Here is a 23,479-nt window from a genome sequence, read left to right as displayed (position 1 = left end):
GAAAGAGGGGGTAGAAGGGTGAAGGGGCATGAGTTGGATCCCCAGAAACTGGGAAAGCCTGAGAGGGTGACTCCCCACTAGGGTGGAACCCAGAAGGCAGAGCGTGAATACCACGAGCAGGACAATATGGGTCATCCCCACCTCCAAAAACTTTATTCATTCATTGAACAAAGAGTTCTTGAACGCCTTCTAAAATCTTCTGAGTTTGGGACTATAAGGGCAAATTTGATGGACCAAAATCTGTTCTCATGTAGCTGATACTGTAGTGGAGTAAACAGGTGATTAGCGAGGATAGCAAATGTTTGATAGTGACGAATGCTAAGGAGAAATCCTTAGTCAGGGAACAGAGGCATATGAAATTGGGGCAGTGTGTGAGAGAGGAATGGAGTGGTGTTGAAATTTTAGATAGAGAGGTCAAAAAAGGCTTCATGGAGGAGGTGGCTTTTCATTGAAGAGGAATCTGGATCTGCAGATATCTTAGGGAAGGGCATTCCAGGCAGAGGAACAGAAAATGCAAAGATCCTGGCATAGAAGCATGCTTAGAGTGTTTGAGAAACATCAAGGAGGTCTGTGGGGCTGGAGTAGAGTGGGGCAGGGGCAGAGGAGGACAAGCTGAGGTCAGAGTGGTCATCAACCACAGCACAAAATTCACCAGTGCTTGCTTAGTTTTGGTTGTGATTTTGAGGAAAGGACTTTGAGAGGATATGAGCCTTACATCTGGTCATCTCCATAGCATTGCAGTTAAGGAAAGTGAGACTCCAGATTGGGACAGGAATTGGTCAGGATCACATAGACAGACTTGGATTTGACTCTGTGACTGTAGGACCAAGCCTGTGCCCTTCCCACTGTGGTTAGCTGAAAGGTGGAAAGTCAGGGCAGGGGAAAGAAATTTAGACAGTTTATAAGTGAAAGGGATTTGGATAGAAGTGCTGACACAATATTCAGAGGGTGAGGGTTTCTTCACATTCTCCTCCACTTGGCACCATTGTTTAAATAGGCTAGGGTGTGCAAAGGCATAATTCAAGAGGTTTGATGTATTTGGGGATAGAGCAAGAAGTGGTCTAATAAATTGAGAATGTTTAGTTCTAACTCTCTACTCACCTATAACCTGCTGTGGCACCTTGAATAACATTCCTAGCCTCCCTGAGCCTTTGGATTATTCTCTGTGAAGATGGGGCATCAGCAAATTAAAATATCAAGTAGTTTTCAAATGTTTGATTACTGCTCAGTGTTGTTAAAAATGATGTCCTATTTCCACTCCGAGGTATAGACCCCAAATAATTGAAAATAGGGACTTAGATAGATACTTGTATACCAATGTTCCTACTAGCATTAATCATAATAGGCAAAAGGTGGAAACAACCCAAATGCTCATCAGCAGATGAATGGATAAACAAAATGTTGTCTAAGCATACAATGGAACATTAGTCTGGAATAAGAAGGAATGAAGTCCTGATGCATATCAAAACATGGATGAACATAGGAAACATTGTGCTGAGTGAAATAAGTCAGACACAAAAGGGCGCATATTGGATGATTCCACTAAAATGAAATAGCTAGAATAGCCAAATTCGTAGGGACAGAGAGTAGATTAGAAATTGCCAGAGGCCATGGGGAGAGGGGAATAGGGAGCTCTTGCTTTATGGGTACAGAATTTCTGTTTGGGGTGATTGTGTCAGTTTAAATCTGTGGTGAACCCCAGAAAAGCCATGTCCTTTAATCCTCATTCAATCTTACTGGTGGGAGCATTTTGATTGTTTCCATGAAGATGTGACCCACCCAATTGTGGGTGGTAACTTTTGATTAGATGATTTCCATGGAGGTGTGTCTCCACCCACTGAAGGTGGAGTTGCTTACTGGAATCCTTTAAAAGAGGAAACATATTGGAGAGAGTCCCTTTTGGTAGAGCCATGAGAAAGCCAGTGATGCCGCCATGTTCGCCATGTGTCCTTCCAGCTGAGAGAGAAACGTTGAACATTGTCAGCCTTTTTGAACCAAGGTATCTTTCCCCGGATGCCTTTGATTGGACATTTCTGTAGATTTGTTTTAATTGGAACATTTTCTTGGCCTTAGAACTGTAAACTTGCAACTTATTAAATTCACCCTTTTAAAAGCCATTCTGTTTCTAGTATGTTGCATTCTGGCAGCTAGCAAACTAGAATAGTGATGGAAAGTTTTGGGAATGGATGGTGACTGTGTGGATTGAATTATGTCTCCCACAGAGACATGGTCAAGTCCTTTTCCCTGGTCCTGTGCATGTGAACTCATTTTAAAATTGGGCCTTTGAAGATCCTATTTGGATAAGGCCAAATTGAATCAGGGTGGGCCTTAATCCAGTATGGCTGAAGTCCTTATAAACAGAGGACATTTGGATGCAGTCAATTAATGGAAACCAGAGGCGGACATACAAGGAGGCCTGTGGCCATATGACGGTGGACTTCTGGTGGGTCACGTTCTCAGTAGGGATGTGGACAATCCCTTTCACTTATAAACTGTCTAAATTTCTTTCCCCTGCCCTGACTTTCCACCTTTCAGCTAACCACAGTGGGAAGGGCACAGGCTTGGTCCTACAGTCACAGAGTCAAATCCAAGTCTGTCTATGTGATCCTGACCAATTCCTGTCCCAATCTGGAGTCTCACTTTCCTTAACTGCAATGCTATGGAGATGACCAGATGTAAGGCTCATATCCTCTCAAAGTCCTTTCCTCAAAATCACAACCAAAACTAAGCAAGCACTGGTGAATTTTGTGCTGTGGTTGATGACCACTCTGACCTCAGCTTGTCCTCCTCTGCCCCTGCCCCACTCTACTCCAGCCCCACAGACCTCCTTGATGTTTCTCAAACACTCTAAGCATGCTTCTAAGCCAGTACTGCTGGCTTCCAGTGGATATTTTAAATCTGAAGACACACAGCCCCATTGGAACTGCTAGTGTTCATTTCTCCTTTGTCAGTGGGGGAAACTGAGGACTCATGGAAGGACACTGAACTTCATCTTTGATTTCCTCTTCTACCTTCATGCTCAATCACCAATTTTTAGTGATTCCACCTCCGAATAGTCTCCAAGAACCCACTTGTCCCCATTCTCTCTGACATCACCTTAGTCTGGTTCTCCATTTCCTGCAGTGGCCTCCTGACTCATTCTGTCCTGTCTGGTCTCCAGAGCAGCTAGAGGGATGTTTGTAAGCAAGAGAAGGACTACTCCACTCCTGTGTGCAATCCCTTCAAAGCCTCTGCATTGCTGTCCCTTACAGCTCAGACTCCACACGTCCCCACCCCTAGCCTGTGTGATCACTCTCTAGACCCTTCTCCCCCCTGCACTTTATAATGGGACCATACAAAATTATTTGTCCCAATCTCTTCTACCTCCCACCTGTTGCTCTTCTCCTGCCTGTAACTACTCTTCTTGCCATTTTCATCTAGGTAACACCTATTCAATTTTTAGGTCTCTATTTGGGAGTCACCTTCTTCCCCAAATTTCCCTCACCCACCATGCTTAGCTTAGGCTTAGGTTTCTTCTCCTGTACCAACCCTGATGAATTGGTGGCATCTGCCTGGTACTCTTTGAGGTTTCTGAAGTCACAGATAGTGGGAAAGAAAGCTGCATATGGTTAAGGTGTTTGCAGTGGAAGGAGGAGGGGGAGTACAGCTAAATGTTCGCGTCTACCTCTCCCCATGAAATCCTCTTTGGGTGCTTCTGCTCACATTGACCTCTCCTTCTCCAAATGCCTTTGTGTTGAATCAGAACCACACAACTTAACCACCAATTGTGCTCTAATTGTATTGGGCTCATGGTGAAGACTGAAAGCTCCTAAGGAACAGGAATCTTTTATCTAACCCTCTATGTTCCCACCTAAGCATCTCCTGAGGTGTAGACTGGCTACTCGCAACCCTTTGCTCTGGCTCCCCAGTAACCTATAGATAGCCCCTTGCTCTTGAATCCAAACTCCTTCCTACAACTTCTAGGCCCTGCATGCTCCAGTCCTGCCCTACCTCTCTGATCTCATCTCCTGCCTCTTGCCTCCTCGACCACTCTGCTGTTGTATGACTCTGCCAAACTTGATCCTTCAAATATCACCTCCTCAAAGAGGTCTTTTCTGACCACCTATCCTATGTCTTTTTGACTTTCTAGGACATTATCCTGCTTTAAATTCTTTATGCCACATTCTCACTTTCTAAAATCAGTTATTTTTGTGCTTCCATTTTTTTTTTCTTAATATCTGTCTCCCCAAATATAAGGTCCATGAGGGGTGGGTTTACTTTGTCTTGTTCATCAGCTGTATCCTCTGGCCTGGCACTCTTGTCATTGACATGGATAGATAGGTGGATGAGTGAATGAATGAATGAAAGGGCCGGTCTCCCTTTGAGATTGATCCAGCAGGAGAATCCTCTTTTCCCAGACCCTTACTTCTCCAGGACTTTAGGATTTGCCTCTTCCTTGGCAAATTCAGGAGAATTGTACATCACCTCTTGCTTTCTGTGAGTAAGCCAGTGTTCACTAGAAGGAAAAAAAATAGGGGAAGATAAATGGCTTTTTGGGTTTGCATATGGGCTGGGCTGCCTGTAAGCAATCATGTCATCTTCCTGTTCCTGACTTCTCCAGCCCCCTGGAAAGAAAAGAAACCATGCAAGGGCCCCTTTGCTGGCCATCTCTGCCAAAACAATAAGCCACATTTCCCAGCTGAGTCACTAGAAAGGAACAAACACCCCTCTATCATGCTCAGGGCAAAGCGTGGAGTTGAGAATCCCCAGAAGGTATTTGAAGGGTTTAACGTTTCTCAGCAGAAACTACTATTGGAGAAAAGAAATGTAGGGGGATGTGGGGGAAAGCATTTTACTCTATTCTTTTTTATCTTAACAAACAAGGACAGTTTCTTAGTAGAATGCTTTGTTTTGCTGCAATTTTAGTTCCCAAAGCCTGTTTTTCAGTTAATACTCAAAAGGCTCCCTTTCCTCTAGGTCCGAGTAGTGAATTGCTTAACCCTTGATTGCAGTTTGTTTAGGATATTTTTACTGTGGTGAATTTTGAAAACACCAAAAAAACAGAAAGAAGCGAACAAAAACAATCTAGATGCTCAGCACTCAGAAGCAACTCTCTAGACTTTTCCTTCTCTCCATGTATATTTATGAAAATTATATATACTGCACTTCTATTTGACAATATGTCATAAATAATCATGAATGCTCTTAGTTAGGAAAAACATTTTGTGTTTTCTTATTACAAAATATATTTTTGTTATATAAAATAAAAAAAATTATAGCACAGAGAGATAAATAAAAATACCTGTAATTCTATCCCTCAGAGATAAGCACTACAGAAATATATGTACAACTATTTAAAAAAATTCTTAAAAACATATCTATATTTTCAAATATATTCTTAAAAAATAAATATAGGGCCACATTGTACATGCAGTGTGGCCAGAAAAATCAAGATTTCTTGCATACTAACAATCACATAGCATTTAAAGTTTAATTACTCTAAGCAATATGATTTATCCTAATTTTGTAAACGACGAAACCGAATCCTGGATTTTACACATTGTTAATTGCAGAATCCAGTTCAAAATCAGGCCTGCCTGACTGCAAATCACGTCCTCTTTCCAATTCATCTTGCTAGCCACTGGAGAAGGAAAAACTGGATTCTAACCCAAGATTGTTGATCAACAGCCAGCAGATCTGCTTGGACAATCTTAGCTTGTGGTCCTAGTGATATAACAGATATGGTCTCATATATATAAATGCTATTTTACTGCTGCTTTCCAGTTTACCTAGGCGCTGGATAGCCAAATAGTGGAAACACATTTAATGCCCAACATCCTACAGCTACCTATCCTTTCCTCTACCCTCATACCTCCAATCACAGGCGCAACAGAGGATGTAGAGGTATTTCTAAAAATCAAACATATCATTAAAATCCTGGACTTTCAGATTCTCAGGCTAAAATGAGTTTTCTCACTTAAAATTTAAGTTTCTAGTAGAGCCAAGTGAGGGGCATTCAAGATAACCAAACCCAACGTCTTCATTTGATAATTCTGGAAACTGGGTCCATAGGAATTAGTTGATGGGCCTGATTGTAGAGGCCAGAGAGCGGGTCCCAGTTCTCGTAGCTCTGCTCTCTTTCTAGAATGCCACTCAAAATTCCAGATCATTGTCATCTGAATAAAGTAGGTCAATAAAATAAGGGCAAAGAATAATAAGTCCCACTACATTATTTTGGTTGGGTGCTACGTTCATCTCCCATTTTGGAGGAGAAGATCTATGAAATGTGCCATTGATTGACATTAGGATGTGTGTGCTTGTGAATATGGTACACAACAGTTTTAATAATGTTTAAATGTTGACATAATGCATACCTTATCCTCGGTTTTAAAAATGAATTGTTCCTGGAACAGATGGACCCTGGGATGCAGAGCAGCCAGCCTCTCCAGAATGTCAACTAGTTCCATCTCCCATCTCCCACCTCCTATCCCATAGCATTGACAGCCCCTTCCAGCATGGGAAGGTTGGAGTGGGCATGGCCCAGGTACCCCTGGATAGTGGGAGAAGGACCAAGGTTGATAGTGGAGAAGGTAGGGTTTGGCAGATGAGTATGACTGCTGAATCATTATATTGATATTTCTTTTAGTCTCCAGTGTCTTAGAGTAGCTGGAAGTAAAAACCTAAAATTGTGGAATGATAACCCATACCAGACTCTGAAATCTGTTCTACAACTAATCGTTGTGATAATTGTTGAAATTTATTGCTTTTTTGTATATATATGTTATTTTTCACAAAAAAAGAAAAAAATGGATTGACTGCTTTTGAAAATATTCCCCTAAAACTTGATGGTTTAGACAGTTTAAAGTTAATTTTATATATTTTATGATTATTATTTGACAGATATGTGGCAATGCTGTTGATTCAGTCACCTCTCCCTTGCCTTCCTCTACTATGGAACTGGAAATGAGAAATGCCCTGTTTTCCCTGCAGCTAGGGCTGGCTGTGTGAATTGATCTGGTGATGATGGCACATTCCTGGGGAAGTCTTCTCTCCCCAAATAAAAAAAGCAATGACTTAAAAAAAGAACATTTTTGCCCCATACCTTTCCCTCTTCTTTTTTATTTGGACATGATGTCTGGAGTTCAGCAGCCATTCAAATATCACTAGCAAAGGTTAGCAGGGAAGTACTTGGCACTTTGATGATTTTCATGACAATTTTCCCTGTTCTGGGCTGTCTACCTCTGGAATTGCTATTGATAAAATGAAGTCCTTTATTTGTTTAAAACCACCGTGTGGTTTTCTGTCACTTGCAGCTGAATGTTTCCCTCACTGATATGGGATGCCTGACATTTTATCAAATCAAAGCATTAGTTATGTCTGTTCTTTGTCTCTCCATGCCCCATGCCAAATTACTCATCTTCACACTGGTTCTTGGCAGAGCCATGTTCACAATAATACAATGTTTAATCCAGTAAACTACTTGCTTCAGATGTTCATTTTTCTTTTGGGGGGGCATGTAGTTCATAACATCTGGCTGAGTTTTTGCTCAACTATTTTTATGAAGGTTATATATAACTCTTCTGTCCTCACTCACCCTTCAGTAATCAAATCACCATCCCCAAGGCAAGGGCTGAGCTTATACTTCTGCGCATCAATCCTCAAACAGTGCCTTGTGAATGGTAGAATCTCAATAAATATTAGTGGCTTGATTGATGTTAACTCTGATTTCTTGGCTAGAAAGTGTGTAAAGGTTTCTGAGACTTTTGATTCAGACGTTGTGCTGGTTTGAATCTGTTGTGTACCCCAGAAAAACCATGTCCCTTAATCCTCATCCAATATTGCTAGGCGGTATCATTTTTAATATTTCCATAGAGATGTGACCCACCCAATTGTGGGCGGTAACTTTTGATTAGATGGTTTCCATGGAGATGTATCTCCACCCATTCAAGGTGTGGTTATTTACTGGAACACTTTCAGAGGGAACTATTTTGGAAAAAGCTTTAGAGTCATGACAGCCACCAGAACCTATAGAGCCACCAGAACCAACAGAGTCCACACAGCCAGAGACAAGATGAAGAAGGAAAATGCCCCCTGGGGAGCTTCACGAAACAAGAAGCCAGGAGAGAAAGCTAGCAGACATCACCATGTGCCTTCCCAAGTGAGAGAGAAACCCTGAACTTCATCAGCCTCTCTTGAGAAAAGGTAACATCTTGTTGGTGCTGCCTTAATTTGGACATTTTATAGCCTTGCCTTAATTTGAACATTATCATGGCCTTAGTACTATAAACTTGCAACTTAATAAATTCCCCTTTAAAAAAGCCATTCTGTGTTCATATGTTAAGAATATTCATGTTTTTATGTTGTTTGGTTTTATTAATAAAAAAGCAAAAGCCATTCCATTTACGGCCGCTTACAACCTAAGACAGACGTTTGTACAGTAGACCAAAGCTGTCCAAAAGGCATTAACTAACATATTTTTAGTTTAAAGGATATTTTCTGTGACTTGTCATTCCTCACTTAATTATTGTTAATGGCAGCATATCTCAGTCCAGTGGTGAGATGACTGTTTTGAAAGATAGGTTATGTTTAAAAGAGCCTGGGAATGATTAGTGAGGAGACCATAATTCTACTCAAGCTGTCTTGCCATGATTACAAATAGGATGCAGTTAATTAGCTGAACTGTACCTTGTGCATTCCAGACCTGTGTAATTAGGGGGCTAATGTTCTGCCCTGTCTGGGCAGGCCCTGAGCCAGCAGGGAGCCTTGAGGCCAGGCAAACAAGGAGGGAAGGGGGCAGCATGGTTGCTTGAAAAACCTTCAGAACAAATTGATAAATTGATCCTTACTGTTTGTGGTTGCAAAAGTCACTAGGTATTTGCCTTCTAGTTCTCCTTGATGTATAGTTGGGCAATGACTGGGGGAGGTGACTTTGACCTCTGCCTGACTGCTTACAGCACCAGAATGAGAGCTAACCACTCAGTGCCTGTCTTCCACCTATGCCTTTGTTTACCTGGCTCATTCATCTTCTCTGGGACCCCACATGGTGAGGGAGAAGTTACTCAACAGCAGCCTCTTATTGGCTCTGGCCCTGGTGGAGGCTAGAGGGCCAGAAGTCAAGGTCTTGGTTACTGCTGGACCCTATTGGGCTTTTGAACTCACAGCCGATTAATCAGGTGAGTCACTTGAGCAAGAGAAGAATCAGGACAACCAATGGCTGTACTCCAGGATGGGGAGGTCCCAGAGGGATGAGTAGGAGGGAGGGCTCTGGAGCTAATTGAAAGGAGTGAAGCAGAGAAACCACGAAGCTGTTGTATGCTCCACTCATTTTTCAATCTATTTAGTCTAAGAAGTCAAAGTTGAGGTGTAATGGATCTTTTTTTATGGAACGACCACATTAAACACCTTAAGACACTTTCTGTACATTTTCCACATTAGAAGATGACCCATAGCAAGTGAAGAAGGGAAATGCTATGTTGGTTAGAAAGAATCACATATGTCTGGCTGTAAAAAACCTTAGAGGCCATTTAGACCACCTAACTGGCCTTTACTGATATGAAATGCCCAAGTGAGGGAATGTGGCATGCCCAGGGTCACACAGGTTCAGGTGGAATCAGACTTCTCTATACCAGGCCTGGCGATCCTTTCCCACATCTTTCTACCATCCAACCTCCTTTTATATTTCCAAGGGAAAATTGGTTCCCCACTCACCTTCAACCTCCGTGTTCTTACTTGTGTGCTCTCCAAGTCCCTTCTCTTTCCCTCCCATCCTCTACCCAATGACGACTCTCCTTTCAAAGGCAGAACTGAGCAGGTTACAGAAAAGCCTATGTCACCTGGGAGACAGGAGATGCCTAGGCAATGTGAGTCTTCTTCCTTCGCCAGCAACTCTTTGGTCCTTGGCTAAAATACTATTATCAAGAAGCAACTAGAAACCTAGACTGGATGATTACTGTGTGATAAACTATATTGCAATGACTTGAGGACAATGACTTTGCTTGTTCTCTCTTGTAAATCCAGGGTCTAGGATGGGGTCTGGCACATAGTAGGTGTTCAATACAAGTATGTTGGAAAAAATGAATGAGCACTACAGGAAAAATGTGACCTCAGACCAGTTGGGGGAAGGGAGAGGGGAGCGTGTTCCTAGAGGAGGTAGAGCTTGAGCCTTGTTCCAAAAATAGGGCTACTTGAGGTTCCTTTATTTATTCATTAAATTCATTTAACAAATATCTTTTGTGCCAGCCATTCTTCTAGATGCTAGGGATACTGTGGAGATCAAAATGAAACAAACTAAAAAAAATCCTTGCCATTATGAAGCTGTCATCCTAGTGAAGAGGGACAGATAATCAACAAATGATGAAATCTGTAGTATTTTATAGTGCTTCATGGTGAAATATGCAATGGAGAAAATTTAAGGATGGTAAGGCGTCAGAGAAGGTGGATGGTAGTAAGGAGTGGGGATGCAGTTCCCATTTCATATGCAGAGGTCAGAGAGGGCTTCGTTTATGAAAAGGTGACCATGACCAAATTTATAATGGAGCACAGTGACAGAGAATCCTACTCAAACTCCCTTGACCCTTACCCATGGCTCCCTAGAACATTCTTTTTCCTTCACTTCTAAGTAAGTGAAATCAGGCTGGCTGGCTGGCACATCTGGGAAGGTGGAATGGTGGGGTAGAGAGGAAGATGTAGTGGTGACACCTGGGCCAGGTGGTTCAATGCCCCAAAGATTTGAACCTCAGTCCATGGCTTTCTAAGACTAGACTTGGTGGTCCCTACTTTCAGGAATATTTTCTGTAGGAACCTATGTACTCTGAGGCGGGGTCTTTAGAAAGGCCATCTTCTGATGCTGGGGTCACCTCTGGGATTCTGAAATTGTCGGCAGATTTGTACCTGTATATGTAGTGGGGAAATCTGGACAGTGCCATGTAGTAAAACTGTAGTACATTCTGCATTCTAGGCAGAAGCCGAAATCTGTTCTGGGAACAGCAGCATCCAGTCCAGGGAGGGACCCCTATAAGATTTCCAAGTCAGGCAGCTGTGAGAGTGGCACCCACCTAGGAGCACAGGGGAGGCCCTAAAAAGGCCAATTCATTCGAAGACACGTGCATGGAACTAAGATAAGTTGTTCTGTTTATGCCGTGAAGGGGCATTTGCATTCTGCCAAAATGACTATGATATTAACTGGCCTGGGATTATTGTTGTTTGGATGTAGAGAAAGAGGTGATCCTGGAGGTGGGAAAACTTAGGGTCACTATAATACATGTGCCTTTCCAGAGGAGAAAGTCCATGGTTATCATTAGATTCCATAAAGCGTGTTTGAGCTTCAAGTAGCAAAGTTCCACTTGTTTAATATTTGTAAGGGAACTTGGCTTCTTTGGGGCAGAAAAGTAAATTTTGAGTCCTGCATATTTGTATATTTCACTCTGATCTTTCTGATGAGTAGGTTGAGAAGAGAAAGAAAGTGTCAAGGCTGTCTTCCCCAAATGCAGACCAGAATAGCTTCCAGGGGAGGAGAGGCCAGAGGAGGACCTTGGGTGCCATCCACAGTGGGCTCTGCTTTAAATACAGACATCTGCCAAGAGGGACACCTGCCTGGACCCCTGTTCCCAGCAGCTGTACTGTCCTGCAGAGAAGAAGATGCAGGACTTTGTTTCCTGGGTTCTAGCCCAGGACCAGGGAGCTCAGTCCATTTTCTGCCAGTGGACCAACAGAGCAGGCATTTATCTATACATCCCTACCTCCCAGGAGGTGGGCACAGGGCAATGGAAAATTTGGACCTGAATTGTTCATGCTATAGAAAATAATCATGATTGTTTCATATGAAATGGTTTATTACTATATTGTTGTTATTGACCTTTATTTTAAATAGCTGGGTTTTGACCCCAGATCAGCATATTTTGCCTTGAAGAAGTACTTAATATGTTTCAAAATGCTTTTGTATTTATTGTTACTGAAACACAGGGCTTAAATGTGGCTTCAGTGTTCTATCTGGGAGTTGTGGGAAGTGAACAAGGTCAGGGAAAGATAACAGACCTCCCCTCACATGCCAGCTCTGCTTTATCTGTAACCCCAAGTAGAGAAGGATTCTGAGGCCACATCTAAGCTCCGCCCAAAGGTGCTTCTTGATTGATTAGTCATGTCTGCCATGAATGTAGGAGGAAGGAACTTGGTGTCCGGGACCTGAGGATGCCTTTTATCTTTGCTAAGTCTAAGATTCTGTGACTCTAGGGCAGGGGTCAGCAAATTACAGCCCATGGCCCAAACCCAGCCCATTGTTGGTTTTCATAAAGTTTTGTTGAAACACAGTCACACCCAACTGCTTACCTATTTTCTGTGGCTGCTTTGCACTACAACAACAGAGACTGGATGACCCACAAAATTTGAAATAGTTACTATTTGGCCTTTCACAGCAAAAGTTGCCAACCTCTGCTTTCGGGCATTAGTTGTTATTTTTTGAACTATGCATCCCTGCATGTCCAAGAAGGTGATAAAGGAAGATGTTTTCAGCCCAATTTATGAATAAAGGAAGTGTGGCACCATGAGGAGAAGTCACAACAGTGCGGGGGTGGAGGTGGGATATTCAGGGCCTAAGACCCACCATTTGTAGCCCAATTTATCCCACATGGGATAATAAGTGGCTCCACTAAAGAGGAGAACATCTTACAGTAAGGTGCAAAAGAATTTATTTTATTGGTTTTAAGATAGTATTTCAAGCCTTCAAGTATAAAATCAGAGGGCAATGGAACTTTTCTTTATACACAAGGGACCATGGAAAGCCTTGGTTATTAGTGAAGTTAAAATACTTCAGTTGTTCAGCAGTTTGGGTCCTCAGAGAAGCAGATCCTAAAACAGGATTAGTTATGAAAGTGATTTACTGGGAGAAGCACCTGTGAAGGGGAAAGGGGAAAGGCACAGAAGCAGGCAGGGGGAGCCTTCGACCCTGATGCAGGCCTGAGCCCTGTGAAAGGAAAAAGACTCAGACCACAGCTCAGCTCAGAGAAAGTCTCCGCTGGCTGATGGTGGAGTGCCACATGGGAGAGAAAGGGGTCTGCCCTAGTACCCCCGCTGCTCTTGGTCACTGACCAGGAACAACCTGGGGGACATAATGGTGGATACAAAGGGGCAGCACCTAGAGGCTGTCAGTCACCTATGCCCCTGAGCTGGGTCCTTGAAGGTGAATCTGAGCAGTGGGACTCTTGGCTGCTAGAACATGCATTGTTTGCTTAAGCATCCTGAGCCAGGCACCATGCTAGGCCTGGAGGCTTCAGAGACTTGTGAAATAGGATTTCCACCCTCAAGGAGCTCACGGACTAGCTGGAAAGAGCAAATATGCATACCTGAATGAGCCAGTATGAGTTCAAAATGGCAAAGGCAGTGAGGGCAGGGAGGCAATGAAGCAGCCTGGAATTGTTGGGAGCAATATGTGCTGGGGGTTCATAGAGGAACCCCAGGAGGAAAGCTTGGGATGTGCCCTTTTGGCGTTATGATAGGCATGTGAGCTATGTGTTCTGTGTCATTTCAGCTTCCGCATGCCATGAGTCACCTCTTTTGGATTCTACTGAGCAGCTAGCAAGAATAAGGCCCCATGTCAGGTGTGGGATAATTTGGGTTCCCAGCCATAAACAAGTTTATGGACTTGAAGGAGTTTATGGACACTGATGAGTCATTTTAAGAAAGCAAATCACACTCCAGAAATACACGTGGATTTGTGTGGGAATCCTAATGCCCGAGTTTCACCTAATATTAATGATGGGGCAAAGTGGCCAAAGTGATTCACTTAGCTACCCCATATTTGTTAGGCTCTGCAAGGCATGAGGCAATCATAGGCAGACATTCTTTGGATTCCATCATGAAAAAAAATTATATATAAAGAAAATTATGAAAAAATATAGAAAAATGATTCATAAAATGGACCCCAATGGACCTATTACTGTTTCAACAATAATTAACTCATAGCAAATTTTGTTTCATCTTTTTTCCTTATCTACTCCTTCTCTCCTGTATTATATGGGAGCAAATCTCAGACATTATATAATGTCAATGGTGAATATTTTGTTTTGCATCTATAATGGGCAAGGACTCTTTTTTACTTTTAAAATTTTGCAACAATATGACTATCACATATTTCATATCTGTATATAAGCCCCACTTTTCATATCTATAAAATGGGCATTATGATATCTATTCTGCAGGATTATTAGCTGCTATACTGGTTTGAAACTGTTTTGTACCCCTAAAAAGCCATGTTCTTTTCCTAATCCAACCTTGTGGGGGCAGGCCTATTGTTCGGTGGGATCTTTTTGATTAAGATGTTTCCATGGAGATGTGACCCACCTAACTGTGGGTGGGACCTTTGATTAGATGGTTTCCATAGAGATGCGTCTATGGCCATTCAATGTGGGCTTTAATCTGCTTACTGGAGTCCTTTAAGAGGGAAACATTTTGGAGAAAGCCTAGAGCCGATACAGACAGAGATGCTCAGAGATACAGAAAGAAAACACTCCCCAGGAAGCTGTTTGAAACCAGAGCCAAAGGAACAGCATATTCCAGCCACATGCCTTCCCATCTGGCAGAGGTGTTCCAGATGCCATCAGCCTTTCTTTGATCAAGGTGTCTTTCTCTGGATGCCTTAATTTGGATATTTTGTAGCCTTTGAACTGTAAATTTGTAACAATGAATCCCCTTTATAAAAGCCAACCCATTTCTGGTATATTGCATTCTAGTAGCTTTAACAAACTAAAACAGCTACATTTTAAACAAAGTGCTCAGCCTAGCACCTAGCTGCAGTTGTTTGCTATTATGATGCCAGTGCATGTGGTCCTTGCTAGGTAAGGTGGAGGAAAATAACCCATCCCCAAAGCATGATTTCTGCTCCCAGGCTTTTCAGTACAATTAGAGAGGCTAAGAAATGTATTAGTTATGTATACTTTCTGCCTTCATAGAACTCTTTGCACGCAAAATGTTATTTGGTAAAGTTGGTTTCCTGGCAGAAATGTAATGACGTTTTCATATGTTCAGGATCTATTACCAAGTTAGAAAACCTTATTCACTTAAATGCTTAACTTTAAATATTTAAGTATTTATGCTAAACAAAAGCACAGTTCCCAAATTGCCCCATTACTCTTCTTTTGAATAGATATTAGATAATAGAATGTTGGATTATTTTTTAACACACATATGTTCCTTCTCACTTACATACATGTATACATAAAGAACACACATAGTGGTGCACCCTTTTTAGTACTTTTTGTTTGAGGAATGGTGGTGACGTTGACAAATTCTAATTACTGACTTTTTGAGTTGAATGTCTTTTAATCTCATCAGTGCAAGATGAGATTTGTATTCCCACCCTCAGAGTATTATCCATTTGCATAAAATTCCCCGGAAATCTATTCATCAGCAGGGAATGTTTTCATTCTTTATAACAAAACAGAATTTCATTTTAATATCCTGCCTGGTTTCTCAGAGTTTGCACAAGTACAAGTAAGAGAAGGTGTTTGAATTCAATAGCTTGGCCTTCCCTTTTGCTTTCCTTTTCTTATTTTTGTTTATCTTTTTAATTGTATAGTATAACATATATACAAAGCAAAGAAATAAAAAAGCAATTTCAAAGCAGTCTTCAACAAGTAGTTACAGGAGAGATCCCAGAGTTTGTCATGGGCTACTATATGTCCCTCTTTTTCCTTCTAGCTGCTCCAGAATATAGGAGGCTAGAAGAAATAAATATTTTTTATCATCACAATTGGCATTTTTCCTTCTTTTTTTTGTGTGAAAAACAACATATATACAAAAAAGCATAAATGTCAAAGCACTACACCACAATTAGATGTAGAACATATCTGAGAGTTTGAAATGGGTTTCCTTTTGTTTTCTGACTGCAATTTTAAGAAATTATTTTTTTCCTTATAAACCACTTGGAAAATGAGCAATTTTTATTTTCTGAATATTGCCAGACTCCAAATACTATAGCTGATTGGGATCAGTGCTAAGACCCATGATTACACTGATGACAAGATTGATTATTGCTCTTATTACATGCCAGAGGCTCTTCTAAGAATTTTATGTACATTTACTCATTTAATCTTCACAATAACCTTATAAGCATTGCTATTATTCCCATTTCACAGATGAGAAAGCTAAGGTACAGAGAAGTAATGTGCTCACGCCCACACAGCGTGTAGGTGGCAGAGCTGGAATTTGGAACCAGGCAGTCTGACTGGAGGGTCTGTGGCCTCGGGGATCTGATCCCAGGCGTCTCAGGGCAAAGGCCAACTGAGGGGATACTAAAAGCTCATTTTCCAGGTACGACAATTTGGTCAGCTGTTTAAAGGAGAAGGGACTAAAATCATAGTGCAATCTTGCTGGTGGGAAAGAAAAGCCTTCAGAAGGAGCCACTTGGAACAACTACTACCAAACGGGCTTGGTCTGAGAAGAAGGGGACCACAACTTGAAACTAAGCAGGTCGAAGATTTTTCAGATGTCCCTGGTAGACTCTGGGTCTGAGGGTGTATTGCCAATGTTTTCCATGAGCTTAGAATTTACATATCTAAATTTATGTATCTTCGCTTAGTCAAGGTTCAGAATAACCCTTTATAGTAGATACTTCTGTAATCTCCATCTTAAAGACAAGGAGACAGAGGCACAGAGTGTTTAAGTCACTTGCCCAAAGCCAGACAGCTAATGGTAGCAAAAAGGTTAGAGCAGAGTCTCTGGAGCCAGATTGCAGAAGTTTTTTAATTAAAAAAATCCCTTTTTATAAAATGGGGTTGATGATTCCTGGTCCTAGCAAGTTTGCATACACAAATGATTTTAGTTGCCACTGAAGGAGGAATAAGTGTGAGAGGCAGAAGAATCATCTGAGAACTCTGTCATGCATGGCAACCTGAAATAAGAGAAGGATCACTAGCTTTGGAGATGCCCTTAGGTTCAAGCCCTTGCTCCACATATTAATTGTGTGGCCTCAAGCAAGTTAGTGAACGTTTCTGAACTCTACTCTCTCATTCTCTGAAATTGGCACACATAATCCTACCTTATAGAAGGGGTTTTCATGAAGAGTACACATGACAGGAAAAGCATCTATACCAGGACATGCCCATGGTAGGTGCTCAGGAACTGTTGCTTCCTTTTATCAAGCTGAACCTCCAACACACCTTGCCTTGTTCTGCATCCTGATGCCCAATACTCCTTGAGGCTCTGAAGGGGTGGGGTGGGGGAGATATAAAGGTATACTTTCATTTTCCAGAAGAATCTCTTCGATGGTCCAGAGATCTGAGGGATCTGGAACTAGCACAGGACTGCTTCCTACTTTTAGAGAGCTTTTCTAACCAACTTTGCCTTTTTATTAGAGAAATTGTGGATTTACGGAAAAATCATTCATAAAATGCAGGGTGCATTTCCATATACCACTCTATTATTGAACACCATGTATCGGTGTGGTACATTTGTTCCAAGTGACAAAAGAACATTTTTATAATTGTACTATAACTACAGTTTATGGTTTAACTTAGGGTTCGCTGTGTGGCATAGTTTCAAGGCTTTTTAAAAGAAATGTATTATAATGACATATATACAACCTGAGATTTCCCCTTTAAACTATATTCAAATATATACTTCAGTGCTCTTGATTACATTCACAATGTTATGCTACCATCACCACCAAAACTTCTCCATCATCCCAAATAAAGCCTATTCCACACCCTCACCCTGTCCCTTGGTAACCTATATTGTATATTCTGATTCTATGAGCTTGCTTATTCTAATTATTCCATACCAGCGAGATCATAAACTATTTGTCCTTTTGTGTCTGGCATAATTCATTCAACAGGATGTCTTCAAGGTTCATCCATGTTGTGGCATGTATCAGAACTTCATTTCTTCTAATGGCTGAATAATATTCCACAGTGTGGTTATACCATCTTTTGTTTATCCATCCTTTAGTTAAAGGATTCTTGAGTCACTTCCATCTTCTGGCAATAGTTAATAATGCCACAGTGAACATCATCATACAAATATCTGTTCAAGTCCCTGCTTTTAATGTTTTTGAGTATATATATAGAAATGGGATTGCTGCCTCATTGGTAATTCTGTATTTAACTTTCTAAGGAACTGCCAAAATATCTTCCACAGCAGCTGTAACTTTTTTTCCATTTCCACCAACAATGAAGGTTTCTTTATTACCACATCCTCATCAGCATTTGTAATTTTCCATTTTTTTAAAAAATAGTAGCCATTCCAGTGGGTATGAAATGATATCTCATTATGATTTTCAATTGCATTCCACTAATGGCTAATGATGTTGAGCATCTTTTCATGTGCCCTTTGGCCATTTGTATATCTACTTTGGAGAAATTTCTATTCAAGTCTTTTACCCATTAAAAAATTTTTTTTTGACTTTTTTTATTGTATAGCATAACATATATACAAAGCAAAGAAATAAAAAAGCAATAGTTTTCAAAGCACTCTTCAATAAGTGATTGCAGGACAGATCCCAGAGTCTGTCATGGGCCACAATATGATCCTCTCATATTTTTCCTTCTAGCTGCTCCAGAATATAGAAGTTTGCCCATTTTTAAATTGGGCTGTCTGTCTTTTTGTTGTTGAGATGAAGGATTTCTTTTTGCATTCTGGATATTAAACCCTTATTGAATACGTGATTTCCAATTTTTTTCTGAGAGTGGCTTGCATGATGCATACTGAATTCTGCAAATAATAGGTCTAAGTGATAAAAGGGAAATCAAATAAAGTTAGCATGATCCTGGTGCAGTGAATCAAGATGAAAGGCCAAATGGTTGTGGACCTTCGGTACTCCCACAACTCTGCTTGTCCCTGCTGTCACCATTCTACATCCCAGGTGAGAAGCACTTTGCCCTGGAATCTCCATATCAGAGGTGAGCTGAGGCCCCAGCCCTTCACATGCTCACCCAGCCTGCGGGCCTCCTTTCTCTCTCCAGGAAGGGCTCTACTCCCCTGGCAATGTTCCTCCAGGGCTGTGGACTTTGGTTGGGATGTACAGGTGATGTGAATCTGGTGACCACCTTGCTCTCAGTCACCACAACACAGTTCCTAGCAGATTTTTTTCCATACGGCTCTGTCCAATACATCTGCTCTGATTGTTTACCAAATGATTTCAAGGGTGTGAATGAGACAGTCCTGGCGGCGGGTCAAACTGGGAACTTGGCCATCCTTTCCAGGAGACCCTCCCCACACTCTCTCAACATTCTTCCTTTTGTTCTCCTACTTTCCACAGTCATCTTTTCCTTAGGTCCTCAGAATCCCATGCTCCCTGTGCCCCATCCCTCCACTATGTGTGGCATCTTCCTCACTCAGGCCAACCCTTACCTGCAGTGACCTCATCCAAATTGCCCTTCTCTTGAACAACCCAACTTTTTGGAGGCGTTGTTCTCAGCTGCTGGAAAGCAAGCAAGCTGACCTGGCCTGTGTCTTGAAATCAGATATCTACTTCTGAGTCTTCAATAGCTTAGGGTCTTTAGATAAGATATTCAATCTCCTGGGGCCTTACTTAAGAGATTTAAAATCGCAGGTCATAACAATACTTTGTTTGCCTAATTGTTATTTTCTCCATAAATGATGATGAAGTAGTTCTTTCTTTCTTCTTTTTTAGTCATAGATGTCAAGGCTGAATATAAAGGAGAAGAATAAAAATCTGTTTTGTATGTGAAGAGCAACTGAAACTTCATCAACACACGAATGAATAAATAAAATGTGGCATAGCTGTACAATGGAGTATTGCTCAGCCATGAAAAGGAATGAAGTTATGATGTATGTGACAACATGGATGAACCTTGAAGACATTATGCTAAGTGAAAGAAGCCAGACACAAAAGGACACATATTTCATGATTCCACTTATATGAAATGTCCAGAATAGGCAAAATCAAGAGACACAAAGCTAATTGGTTGTTGTTAGGGTTTGGGAGGAGATTAGTAGGATATGGGGAGTGCAAATTAAGAATTAACAAATGATTATGATTACTGAATCATTATATAGATTTTTTTCTTTCTATATTGTAGAATAGCTATAAGTTAGTACCTGAAATTACTGAAACTCATCTAGTCTCACCCTTGTTTAAACCTACTATTGTAATGGTTATTCTAGCCTTGTCTTACTTAGCCTTGTGTATAATTACTATTGAAATGGTTATTCCAGCCTAGTCTCAACCCTGTTTATAATTTATTGTAATAAGTAGCAACTCCATTTCTCTCTGTTTGAAACCATAAAAACCCTGAGACAGACTTTGGGTTAATTAGGCCATCTGATCTCCTGCTTCACGTATAGCAAATAATTTTTTTTTTCTCTTTGAAACACTGGTGCCATGGATTGGCTATTACACACACTGGGCAGAGATCCCCACATTTGTTCGGTGTCATAAATGGGTAAGAAGCTTCATTTCAGGATGATGCAAATGTTCTAAAATTCGTTCTGGTGATGACTCCAGGACTCTGTTGAATATACTAAAAATCATTGAATTATGCAATTTAAATGAATGAATTATGTGCTATATGAATTATATCTTTAAAAAGCTGTTATACTAAAAAATAAAAAGAATTGGAATTACAACTTAGAATTTTCTCTTTTTTCCCCAATAGGAGCCTTGGAGAATGTTGCCATTGCTATTTTTATCTTTTTCCTTTAGACAGGCCCAAGCCCTTTGTGACAAGCTTCTCACTGGCTCTCGCCACTTGGTTCCATTATACCAGGAGGCCTTTAACAAACAGCTTTTGTGCCATAAAATTGCTTCCTGAGGAGAGGCAACTATGTCAGGTTTTGCTCATCTTGGAATCTCTGGTGATTAACATGGTTCCTAATACAGTAGATGCAAAATAGGTATTTATTGAATGAATGGTTATTGAGCATAACAAAAAGGTTCCTCTTAAATTCTTTTCAATATTGAACTCTAAAATGTCAGTCCACATTTAAGGGTTTGTTCGTACCTTTTTGGGGTCTACAAGCCCCTAATGGGGCCTAGAGGCTATCTCATACATTTAACCCCTGCAGCCACTGCCTAAGGAAGAGCTAAGGGACATGACCAAAGTGACAGAACTTGCAAGATCTGGGGCCATTATTCACCGCCAGGTTTGCTTAGCTCCCAGAACCCACCCTCTCTACAACATATCTTGTGGCCTAACAGAGCCTTGATGGCTTTGAAGGGGGAGGGCAGCTGCAAAGATGAAGGAATATAGAAACTAAAAGCCACTACTAATTGAAGATCAACAAGAAATGAATGTAAGACATTTCTATATCGGAGAAAAGGTCACTAGGATTTATCCAATCTTTTCAGGGTCATAGTTGAGTTGTGCATCTGGTATGCAGTTTGCTCACTCCCTACCCCTACTTCTCACTGGACCATCAAGAACTCTCTTGACAATTTGATGATGCTTGGACTGGGAGCCTGGCACTCCCTGTGACCACTCAGATGCTCAGCTGTGGCTCTGAGCAGTTGCTTCCATCGAGAACGAGGCTACTGTGCTTGGTGCTTCACTCCCTGGTCAGAAAATCCCCACCAGGCAAAGCCAAGAAGACATCACTGGCTGCATCATTAAATTATAACAAGCCCTGAAACTCACTCCAGAAGCCCGAGTCTGTTTGTCCTTGTGGGCGGTCTGAAGGCAGTGTGCAATTGGCTGGCCCAGTTCAGCCCAGCAGGCCTTATCTCTGGCTGGTTATTATTTGATTAAAGAGCCTTCCTCCTCCTGTGGTGTTTCGAAACTTGTGCTAGTTGTGGTGTCCATGCTTCTGGTGGTTTGCTTCTGCCAGAGAACTTCTTCTGAGCTTCCTGCCAAGCACCCAAAGTCCCTCAGCCTTTGGCCATACAAACAGGCACCCAGCGGAGTTGGACCTATCCATCGATTCATCCACACACTGGGACCATCTTCTGCAGAGTCCCCATCACCTTTTCCAATTGCTGGCTGGAAATAATTCTTCAAACAGCACAGAGTCAAGGCTCCAGGTACTTAAACATTTTTTTTTTTTTTGTCTCATTTCTTGGCATTAGGAATGGGGATTGGGATGGGGGGCTGAGAAAGTAAAGCAGGGGAGGCAGAAAGAGTGAGAGGAAGGATGTTAAAGAAAGGAGAGCTCAGAATCCTATAAGTCTGAGGAAATACGAAGCCAAGGTTCCATGAGCATGAGTTGTTTGCAGATGGAATGAGATGTAAGCACGTTTATGGTGCAAACTCATGTCTGTGCTTTTATTCCCCATTGAATCCCTCCTGAGGCCTAACTGCTCCTTTGACCTTGTCCAAAGTCCTGAAGGGATTTTGGACACTTTAGGAGAAATCTGGGTGCTTCAGCTTGAAATGTCATCAAATCTGATTTGCAAATGGGGCATGGAGTTAAAAAGCTCTATTTAGCAGTACAAATCCTTGTGATATTGGCTACAGAGAAAAGACGGATGGGGGTGGGAGGTGAACACTGCATTTATGAAGATTTGTTTCCCACTTTGTGTGACGTCTATGTTCCATATGTAACATCCATTCTAATCCCTGTGTTCTCTGAGCTTGGGTTGGGCAGCCAGAGCTGCCCCCAAGTCTGGCCAAGTCCTACAGATTAGTTGATCTCTCTGAGTAAAGTCATTTCCTGTGGTTCTAAGTTAGGGTCTACTGGATTTACCCTTATTGGACCACTAATCATATCATACCTTGTTCCATGAGCCATTGCTTCCACCAGGCTGGAAGCTCCTGACATGAGATCCTTTCTGTTCGAGTTCTCCTCCTCTCTGTCATAATCTCCACCTAAACTTTTCAACCTGCCTTTGTAGCCAGATTTTATCACTCTCACTGAAAGACTGAGAGGACCTCCAATTCTGGAACTGGGGCCAGCCTTGAAAGAAGCACTTAAGGAAACATTGCCTGGATGCTTGCTGTATACATACACTATGTTAAGTGCTTTTTACCTCCTATAAGGTAGGGCTTAGCATCATGCTTAATTTTCAGATGGACAAACTAAGGTTTAGAGAGGACAAGTAATCTGCCAAAGCTGGTAAGTGCTAGAGCCAAGATTTAGTGCCAAACTTGTCTAACCTTAAAACCCTTGCTCTTTCTCTTCACCATGCCAGGGCCCTTCTCCAGACCCTTAGCTTTCTGCTCACTGTATCCTGGGGACTGGTTCCCTCTCAGTATTCCTGTCTGCTTGTCTACCCAATTTCAGAGAAGGGATCCCCTCATGGCTGTGTGGTTCTCAGCCTCACTTTCCCTGCCTGGATCCCTGATCCCTGATCCCCAACATCTGTCTGACCGCTGCTGACTGTGGCCCTACACTTGTTTGGCAAGACCTGGGGTCTGTCTGGAGACCTCTACTCAGGGATGCCTTCAGTCCTAGAGTGACATGCCCTCCCTCCTCCTTCTGGGAATAGACGTGGATGATGGTCCTTGAACATTACAGCTGGAAAAGTCTACACCAAGGCTCCCAGCTTAAGGGACTCTCCTAGGACTGTTAATTTTTTGTTGGAAAAGTGGGACAGTTTGGGGAAAAGGGTCACTCA

At 41.7% G+C, this 23,479-nt stretch overlaps 2 protein-coding genes across 9 annotated transcripts in view; one reads left to right on the top strand and one right to left on the bottom strand.

Moving 5' to 3' along the window:
- The window catches only part of TECTB (tectorin beta), a 114,042-nt gene that overhangs the window by 71,510 nt on the left and 19,053 nt on the right, over window positions 1-23,479 (bottom strand). The window lies entirely within an intron of this gene.
- The window catches only part of GPAM (glycerol-3-phosphate acyltransferase, mitochondrial), a 74,001-nt gene continuing 58,484 nt past the window's right edge, over window positions 7,963-23,479 (top strand). For both annotated transcript variants that reach the window (XM_077126020.1, XM_077126017.1), the window contains exons 1-2: window positions 7,963-8,181; window positions 19,601-21,946. The gene's annotated coding sequence lies outside the window, so the exon portion shown is untranslated. The remainder of the gene's footprint in view (window positions 8,182-19,600; window positions 21,947-23,479) is intronic.

The sequence above is a fragment of the Tamandua tetradactyla genome, chromosome 13 (assembly GCF_023851605.1).
Source record: "Tamandua tetradactyla isolate mTamTet1 chromosome 13, mTamTet1.pri, whole genome shotgun sequence".
In the NCBI taxonomy this organism is placed as follows: Eukaryota; Metazoa; Chordata; class Mammalia; order Pilosa; family Myrmecophagidae; genus Tamandua; species Tamandua tetradactyla.
This window is presented reverse-complemented; position numbering and strand designations above follow the sequence as displayed.